The sequence below is a fragment of the Mauremys reevesii genome, linkage group 12 (genome assembly GCF_016161935.1).
Source record: "Mauremys reevesii isolate NIE-2019 linkage group 12, ASM1616193v1, whole genome shotgun sequence".
Classification (NCBI taxonomy): domain Eukaryota; kingdom Metazoa; phylum Chordata; order Testudines; family Geoemydidae; genus Mauremys; species Mauremys reevesii.
Window position 1 is genome coordinate 35,386,270 of NC_052634.1, and position 9,250 is coordinate 35,395,519.

The window sequence follows — 9,250 nt, forward strand, 5'->3', positions numbered from 1 at the left end:
ACCAGACCGAGCGCTCCCCTTTACCCCGTTCTCAAAAAAAAAACAAAAAAAAACCACCTCCACCCCGGATCGATCCAAACCCCTTAAAAGCAGGCAAACAACAGATAAAGAAACTGAAAAACAGGTTGGAAGCCCTAAGGGCATAGTGTAAGGAGTAAGAAAAGCAGTAAGTGCAGGCATGAACCCCTGGAACAATACTTAAAATGGTGAAATCTGAGGTGATAAAGGTGTTATTTTGGGAGAAAAAGAAGTGATTTAAGGAGAGAGAGTGAAAAGTTAACTCTACAAAGGCTGGAGAGAATTAAGCAGTTAAATTTTGTGAAAATGTGTATGTATCTATTTGTCTGTGAAAATATGTAAAGTTCTAAGAATCTAAACCAGCACATCTGGTTTGTAAAACTCCTGTTTTGTAGGTGTAAGATAAATTAGTTTTGTTTTTAATGCCACTAAAAATTCATTTGACTCTTAATTCAAAGTTGCAAAACTGACAGACCTTTTTGCAAGACACAGGTAATTAGTGTTGTTTGGCTTTGGGATTTAGCATTTAACCCTCAAGGGGTAACTTGATTCTTTATAAAATTTAAAATGTTTTTTTAAATAAAAACCAAGTCCCATGACCTGCAATAGGGCAGTCAAAATCAGGAGAATAGGGAGAGATTCTGGAGTCTTTTTGTTTGGTTGGTTGTTGGGTTTTTTTGGTAACAATAGCAGATAAGAGCTGTAGTGAAAGAATAAAAAAGTTTTTTTAACAGTGCCCCTCTGAAGCAACAGCAGAGGTGAGGTGCACAAAACAAAAAGAAGCAATGTTAAAAACACTGAGCCTTAAAATGGCTCTGTGTAATCAGACTGTCACTTTTGATAAGGGTACATGAAAACTCTGTAAGAAAAAAGAAATAGTTACATCGTATGTAAAAATTGATATGGCTAATGTTTAAAAAACAAAGTTGTAGTATAGAAGAAATGTGCTTTTTCCCTAGGACATGTGCAGTGTATATTGTAAAAAGGGGTAAAAGAAATACAAATGAAATATGCTACTGAATTAAAATCCTATTAGGGCTCCAAAAAGAGCCGCAATAGACTGTTTTCTTTTTCAGATCTCTGTGTGTTTTGTAAGCAGGAGTTGAAAGTGGAAAGAAATCAAAACTCTGGTGGAAGTTGATTGTGTCCCCTTTAAGACAGAGTCTCTGAGCTCTGCTGATGGCTTTGAATCCAAAAGCCAAGCCTGTGTTGATGCAAATTACCTAACTGATAAAGGAAGGTGAAAACTGCCAGCACAAAAGAAATTGCCTAAATAAAAGACATGGTATAACAAGATCCCTTTAAGAGATTTGATGCTAAATGTTATTGTTAATATTAAACATTGAAATAAATTTAATGTTAGTAAGTACCCCTGTAACAACGTATAGTGTGTATGATTTTTGGAAAAATCCTTGAAGGTAATATGGCAATGATGCTTCTCAGCTATTACCTGTGAATAAACTTAAAACTTAACACAGCAGGAAAAACATTACAAACTTGGTCTGCTATATAAGAAGAAAAACTTTAGTTATTAAATTCATGAGGTGGTATACCTCAACAGTGGAATAATTTCCCCATAACCCTTAAAAAGTAGAAGCCATTAAAACCTGGCCTGCCTAAAAAAAAAAAAAAAAAAAAAAAAAAAACCCACACCCACAGGAAAATATGGGTGTAATTCCTCTGTTTTGCCTGCAATCAGCAAGGGTATTTGTAAAAGAAAGGAATCTTTTAAGCGACAATCAATGCCACCCTGAAAGGGGTAGAAAAATGTTATTTTTGTCTTTCAGGAAATCAGAAAAAGCTAATACCAGCTACAGAACAACCTATTACAAAAACAAATAAGTTAAAAAAAAAACACAACATACTGCAATAGCTATGGAATGTACTAAAATGCAGATATTTAGAACATAAGATGTTTTGGGTAATATCAGAAAATATTAAGGTTTTAATACATCTGTTAAAGCAAAGAAAAAAAATAATTGTTTAATACCTATCAATATAACTGGATGCAGTATGTCTCCAGTACGGTAAGACAAAATTTGTTAAGTGAAGAAATTGTTAAAATTGCACACCAACAGGCTCTGGAAGCAAAGAGATGGAAAGTTAGCCCACTCCACAGATTGCACCTGGGATCCTTCTGGCTACCTCAGACCTCAAGCCAGTGGGCTGGGGAGGAAGGGAAACTATTGGACACTAGAGGTTGTACCAAGTGGACTCCTCAAAAGTGGGTATGCTTATCCATGCCTGTTGCTCCAAAGCCCTGTAGTAAAGACACCTCACTAGGATCCTGTATGTGGGATACAATTAATAATTAGGCCAAAGTATTGTATAACGGGCAATGTGTGTGTTAATTCTTGGAAAGAAGTGTTTTAAAAGGATAAAAGTGTTAGCAACCCACCAGTAGACAAATGTACATGTAATGTAAGTACTGTGTTTACCAATAATCACATTTACTATTTGCCACAACCAAAAAGTCTCAGCTTACTGTAAGCACTGATTTAGCTGAGTTCTCTATCAGTCTTGGCATTGAATGGCAAACAGTTACCCATTATCTGTTTAAAAAGGTAACATAGTTCCTAAAAACAAACAAACAAAACAATGTGGGAAACAGAACCATTCATATTATCTGGATGGTCTCCCACAACTACTGGCATACTAATGTTACTACCCCTAATTGTTTTTGGTTTTAAATTGTATGTGTTTAATTGAAATGTTTAAAATATGCTGGTGGATAAAACAAATGTATGCAAAGCTAAAGCCACAGGCCCAAATCACCTCCCAGTATTTTACTACATAAGAAGTGACACTGGCAATTGATAATCTTAATGTCAAAAGGGGGATATGTAGGAGCTGGACTTTATAATGTATAATTTGATTCCTGCTAGCCACCCTTTTTGAATAGCAGAAAGAAATGACCCTCTGGGACTATAAGATTCTGTTTTCCCATATGCATTACAAATTGGGCCCTCTCTAAGGGCTTGGCTACACTTACAAATTTACAGGATTCTCTATTGTGTCTATGTTAAGTAAATTAGAGAAACTTTGAAGGCCTGTGTCTCAATGTAAATTGTCTTGGTTATTCATTGTAAAACTTAGCAAGGTTTAATTTGCAATGTCTTTTTGCTCGATATAAAATACTACTGTTTGTATTCTCAATCTGTTTGTGTGAATGAGGAATGAATGCATCAGGAAAAGATAAGGTGTGAAGGCCATTGTTATAGCCAGAGTCAAGGAAAGAAGCAAAAAGACTTAAAGAGTATCAAAGAATCATCAGGCACTGCTTACTACCCAGACGGCTGTTAAACTGTCTGGCATCCGCAGCATGAATACATGCTTTGCCGTGTAAGAATGCACCACCCCAGCGAACCAATCATCACCTCAGGACCACGCAGAGTCAATTTTGACTCCAGAAGATGACGTAGAGGAACAGCCTGCAATACCTTACAATCTACGTTCTCGTAAGGGTTGCCAGAAGCAGACGACTACCTAAAGCAAGGCCTAAGAAAAAGCAGTAGTGAGCCTAGCGCCTGCTGCCTGGTGGACATAAAACTGTGACTACAGTTCCCTCAGTTGAGGTTGTCAGAACCAGAAGGGCCCTGCCTCCAACATGTGGTGCCTGTTCCTCGGCTGTTGGTGTCTGAAGGTCTGGGGAGTCCACAATGACAATTCTTTTATCCAGCAGCAAGTGTGGATAGCTCAGACCCTTAATATTTCTAAATGCTGGGTCTGCAGCCACATCCCAGCCCACTGTCAAACTGATGTTCCTGTCCTGGCTATCCCACTCAATTCCCCAGACCTCACTGGAGGACCTCGTCCGTTTAATACAATATGGAACAGTAATGACACCTGGGAAGAGACTATTGGCAGTTCCTTTAACCCACTTGGGGGAGTAATACACCGGGCAAAAAGGCTCCTGAGGTTAAAAGAAGTAGTTAAAATAATGGCAAATAAAACTGGAGAAAGTTTTAAGAGCCCTGGCCAAAGAAACAGGGGCGATCCGACAGGTGGCCTCCAAAACCGTCAGGCATTGTACATAGTGCTGGCGGCCAAAGGAGGGACCTGTGCTCTCATTGGAAAACAATGTTGTGTGTTTATACCTGACGATACCAATGAGGTAATAGATCATGCTAGCCACTTAGAACAAATCGCATATCTTCCCCATGAAGAGCCGAGTTCTTTATGGAAGTGGCTAAGTAACCTGTTCAATTTCTCTGGCATAGGAAACTGGTTGTTTCAGGAAGCCCTGACTATCCTGTTTGAAATCCTAATAATTTTTGTATGTTTTCAGTTAGTCTCCTGTTGTACCCAAAATTGTGTAAGGCATGCTACTCAGGTAACTGCCCCAGAACAGAGTGCTAATACAATAATTTTAAATATTGCTAATGAACAAAGAGATAAAAAAACGGTTAATATGTAAAACCCAGTAAAATTTTGGTCATGGCGTAAGCTTGACCAAAAGGAGGGATTGTGAAAGTAGAATAAATTATATTGTAAAAATAAGAATGGATTAAAGAAATGTTGTATGTACCTTTAAGCAGAAATAAGAAATGTTGAAATACAGGTGCCAGGAAAAGAAACATTAGGCATAAACAATGGTGCTAATGGCAAAACATTAACAGAAGATGGGTGATAGTTAGTAAGGGAATAAAATATGCATGCCTAGCCCAGGTAAACTTATCTGATTCTGCTCCCTTTGTTATCTTGTTAAGTTCTCATCCTTTTATCTGTATAAATAAGATAGTTTGTGTCTTGCATGGGGCTCACATTATCTGGGTGTTATTAGCAGAGCGCTGTGCTAATAAAACAGAGTGGTCTGACAAACTGTGAGTCCTGAGTCTAACTTTGACAAGCGCTAAGTGTAGTCAAAGCGCCAGCGCTGGGAGAGAGCTCTCCCAGCGCTGTCCGTACTCAACCTCCCTGTGGGGAATAACGTACAGCGCTGGGAGCCGCGCTCCCAGCGCTGGGGCTTTGACCACACTGGCGCTTTGCAGCGCCGCAATTTGCAGCGCTGGAGAGGGTGTGTTTTCACACCCTGCTGCAGCGCTGCAAATTTGTAAGTGTAGCCAAGCCTTTAGGCTGGTTAAAGTTCACAGCATGGAAGAACTTGGGTTCACTCAGGCCCAAATTCACAACTTTGGTTTACTTAGGCCTAGTGACACCAACAGGTTCCTGGTTTGCACATTGATGGTGACAAGGGATTGAACTCGACTCCCCTCTTTTCATAGACACGTTTGTTTTATTCTCTGAGGTCAAACATCAGTTTAAATGTTGTACTTAGTCCTCTGCCTTGTAGCTTCAACAGCCGCAGATGCAAGATGAGTTACTGCAGAGCAAAGAAAGGTTGGGTCGGTCACTAGGTCTCTGTTTCTATTGCTCGTTTGCTCTCTCCCCTTCCCTGATAAGGAGCAACGGTAAGAGAAGAAGAGGTTAAAACATGTGCTAGGTGGTGGCTGGGGTTGGATGACAAATTTAAAACCATCTCAGCGCCCTCTAGTGTGACACTGACACCATCAGATTCTCACCTTTCACTCACACTTCATTAATAACAGTTTCCCTGAACTACTTTGCTGTGATTATTTCAATGGCTCCTACACCGATACCTGCTGCCCCTTCTGGCTGGTTAATTGCACTATTTGGAACCTGCTCCTAAAATTACACCCTTCCTGGGAGCAAGATTCAGAACTGCCCAAGGAAACCCCATTGGGTTTCAAGTGCAGCCCAGGCAGGGTGGCAAGGGGACAGCACAGGGGTCTCAGAACTTCTTCTTCCTCCTCACAGAGAGAAGGTTAAGGGGGGGCCACTAGTTATGACTCCTGGGTTTTAGTCCTGGCTGTGGGAGGAAAGGGGTGTTTAGTGGATTAGAGTTGGGGGCTTAGGAATAAAGAGGAAACATCTCCCTTTTCAGCTTCAATGCACATTGAACAAGAACATGGCGTCTCATCTCTTAGGTTTCAGAGGAGCAGCCCTGTTAGTCTGTATCCACAAAAAGAACAGGAGTACGTGTGACACCTTAGAGACTAACAAATTTCTTAGGTTCTGTTGCCATCATGTGGCCATTTCATTTCACTTCTTATTGTTAAAAGGTTTGGGTACTTCAATGAGGCTAATCATCTAGTGGAACAAGCTCCGCAAGGGACGTGGTTAATTCCCCATCACTGCTCTGTGTAAATGAAGACTGCAGCTCTTGCTGCAAGACACCTGGTGTGTGGGTGTCCCTGTTCCCCCTTCAGAACCTCTGGTACATGGTGCTTCCCTCCTCCCAGTTCAAGATCCCCATCGTGTGGGTGCTCCCATCCAGGATCTCTGGTGGGTGTTTCTGTCCCCCACCCCATGAACTAGCTCCCGTGTGTGGTTTCCCCTGCCTACCCCCATCCGGGATCTGTGGGTGTCGCTGTTCTCCTTTTTAAGATTCATGTTGCTTGGGTGCGTCCCTCCCCCCAAGTCAGAATCCCCAGCGTGTGGGTGCTCCCATCCCCCTCTGCAGGCTGTGTCTGTATAAAAAGAGACCGTGTCTCACTGCCTTGCCCAGGCTATGCTGCAGGGGCTATTCACAGGTGCAATCCCACTACTGATCAGCACAGGAGTTTTGACCTGCTCCGTTTCTGACCTGGGCCGGTTCACCCCTCCTTAGGCAACCTGGAGACCCCAAGCTTCCCCGGGATCACCATATTGATGCCGAACTTAGTGCGGACACCCGATTGGCACAGCCCCCTGCAGCCCAGATCTCCTGAGCTCAAGCGATCCACCAGCCTCAGCCTCCCCAGAAGCTGGGATCACAGGCACCAACCACAGGGCCCAGCTGGTTACTGGGTCTCCCACTTCCAACTTCAGGCTCAGCCTGGGAGCTCTGCGCTCTGAGCGGGTGGAAGTGGAGCCTGGAGCTGAGCTTATGCGCTGAGGGTTATTTGCACTGTGCGCTTCACATGGAGGTGAAAACACGGGGCACAGACCTTTGAGCACAACCCTCATCCTGAGGAATGGAGGGGGCTGCACAAAGAGAGACCGGCTCTCCCTGGCGGGGCTGCAGTGGCTCTTCACAGGGGCAGTCCCACTGTCTATTGGTACCAGAGTTTTGAAAGCCTCATTTCCTGGGCGGGCTCCTCTCTCCCTAGGGGGAACTGGTGGCACCAAACTTCCCAGAAACCATCATAGTGAGGCCAACCTGAGTACAGACACCTGCTCAGCACCCCGGGGTGCAGCCCTGAACTCCGGCAATCAGCTACGCTCAGCTGCCCACCCAACAAGCGTCACACGCAGGAGCCTTCGTGCCCAGGTCGCTCCCAGCGCCAGCTTTAAACTCCGCTGCTCAGTTCTAAGCGTTGGCCACACGGGGGCAGCCTGGAGCTCAGCCAACGCCTCCCGTTGCTGGTTGCGTTTCCCGCTCCTCGTGGCAGGTTCACACCCCGCAGGCAGATCTCTGAATCGGAGCCGAACCGTTCCCCAAATCCAGCGCTTTAGCAGCAGCTTTGCTAGGAAAGCGCTGACGTCCCCAAGTAACGTAAGAGCCAGAGCGCTGTGTCCAGGATCTTCTCTTGGGCCCCTCACCGTGGTGTCTGTCAGGTGCAAGGAGAAACCAGGGAAATGTTTTCATGGCATTTAAGGGCAGAAGGGGCCATTAGCTCAGCTAGTCTGACCCCCGAATAACACAGAATTACACCATGACACACATTGATCCCACAGACCTTAGACAGATCAAAGCGTTTCAGCTCAGGAAGGAGGCTAAACTGGGTACCAGAGGCAGTGAACAAGGGGCCCCCAAGGCAATGGCAGGGAACTGACGAGGTGAAATATGCCCAGATGATCCCAGCAGGCGACCCACCCCCATGCCACAGAGGTGGGAGTCCCTGTTCCTCCTGCCCTTAAGAATCTCTGGTGGTAAGTGGGTCCCCCCAGTTCCCCAGATAAGAATCCTCCATGTGGTTTCCCTGGCTTCACCTCCAAATAAGAACATTGTGTGGAGGGAGTGGGAGGAAGGTTGTCTGGCAGATCTGTAAAGGGGACTGTGTCTCCCTGTCTGGCCCAGGCTCCTGGGAGGAAGTGATCTCAGTGTGTCTGGCTGTCTCCATTCGTACCACTCATAAGAATCCCTGGTGTGTGGGTGCACCCTAGACCAGTAAGGATCTCTGGTGGGTGGGTGTATCTCTCCCGCTAGTCAGGCGCTCTGGGGCATGGCTGTATAAAAAGAGACTTTGACTCACCCAGGCTGGGCTGCCATCATGGAACAGACCAGGTCCTTCTGTGGAGGGTTTGCGTTCCTCCAAGGACGTGATCTCAGTGTGTGTGGGTGTCCCTGTCCCTTCAACCCTTAACAATCCCTGGTGCGTGGGTGCGCTGGGCCCCATTACAATCCCCTCTGTCTTACCCCCCATGAGGGATCCGGTGGATGTGGGTGTTCTCCACGCTACTGGGGGTGTCTGGTGCCCCTGTCCCTGCTGGTTAATAGTGGAGTGTGTGGGTGTCCCCCCGCCCATTAAGGATCCGTGTTGTGTGGATGCCCCCGTTCTTCTCATTAAGAATGGTGCAATGGAGCATATGGGTGTGTCCCCCACCCCATGAACTAGCTCCCATGTATGGTTCCCCTGCTCCCATCCAGGCTCTGTGCGTGTCTCTGTTCCCCTTTTCAAGATCCGTGTGCAGGGGGGCGTCCCTCCCCCTGAGTCAGAATCCCCAGCATGTGGGTGCTCCCATCCCCCCTCCAGGCTCTGCGGGGGGGGGGGTCTTAAAAGAGACCGTGTCTCACTGTCTTGCCCAGGCTACGCTGCAGGGGCTACTCACAGGCACAACCCCACTACTGATCAGCACAGGAGTTTTGACCTGCTCTGTTTCCGACCTGGGCCGGTTCACCCCTCCTTAGGCAACCTGGAGACCCTGAGCTTCCCAGGGATCACCCTATTGATGCCGAGCTTAGTGCAGACACCCGATCGGCACAGCCCCCTGCAGCCCAGAACTCCTGAGCTCAAGCGATCTGCCAGCCTCAGCCTCCCCAGGCGCTGGGATCAAAGGCACCAGCCAGGGAGCCCGGCTTATTTTGCTGCTTGGCAGCTGGAGCTTTAAACTCTGCTTGTGAGCTCTGTGCCTTGGCCAGACGGGGACAGCCTGGAACTGGGAAATGCTCCTGCTCCCCCCGCCCCCGTCTCATGTTGAGCTGCAGGCGCCGCTGTCCTCCCAGGTAAGATCCCGGATGTTTCGGTGCCCCCTTCCCCGTCCAGGTGTCCGGGTACCTCTGCCCCCC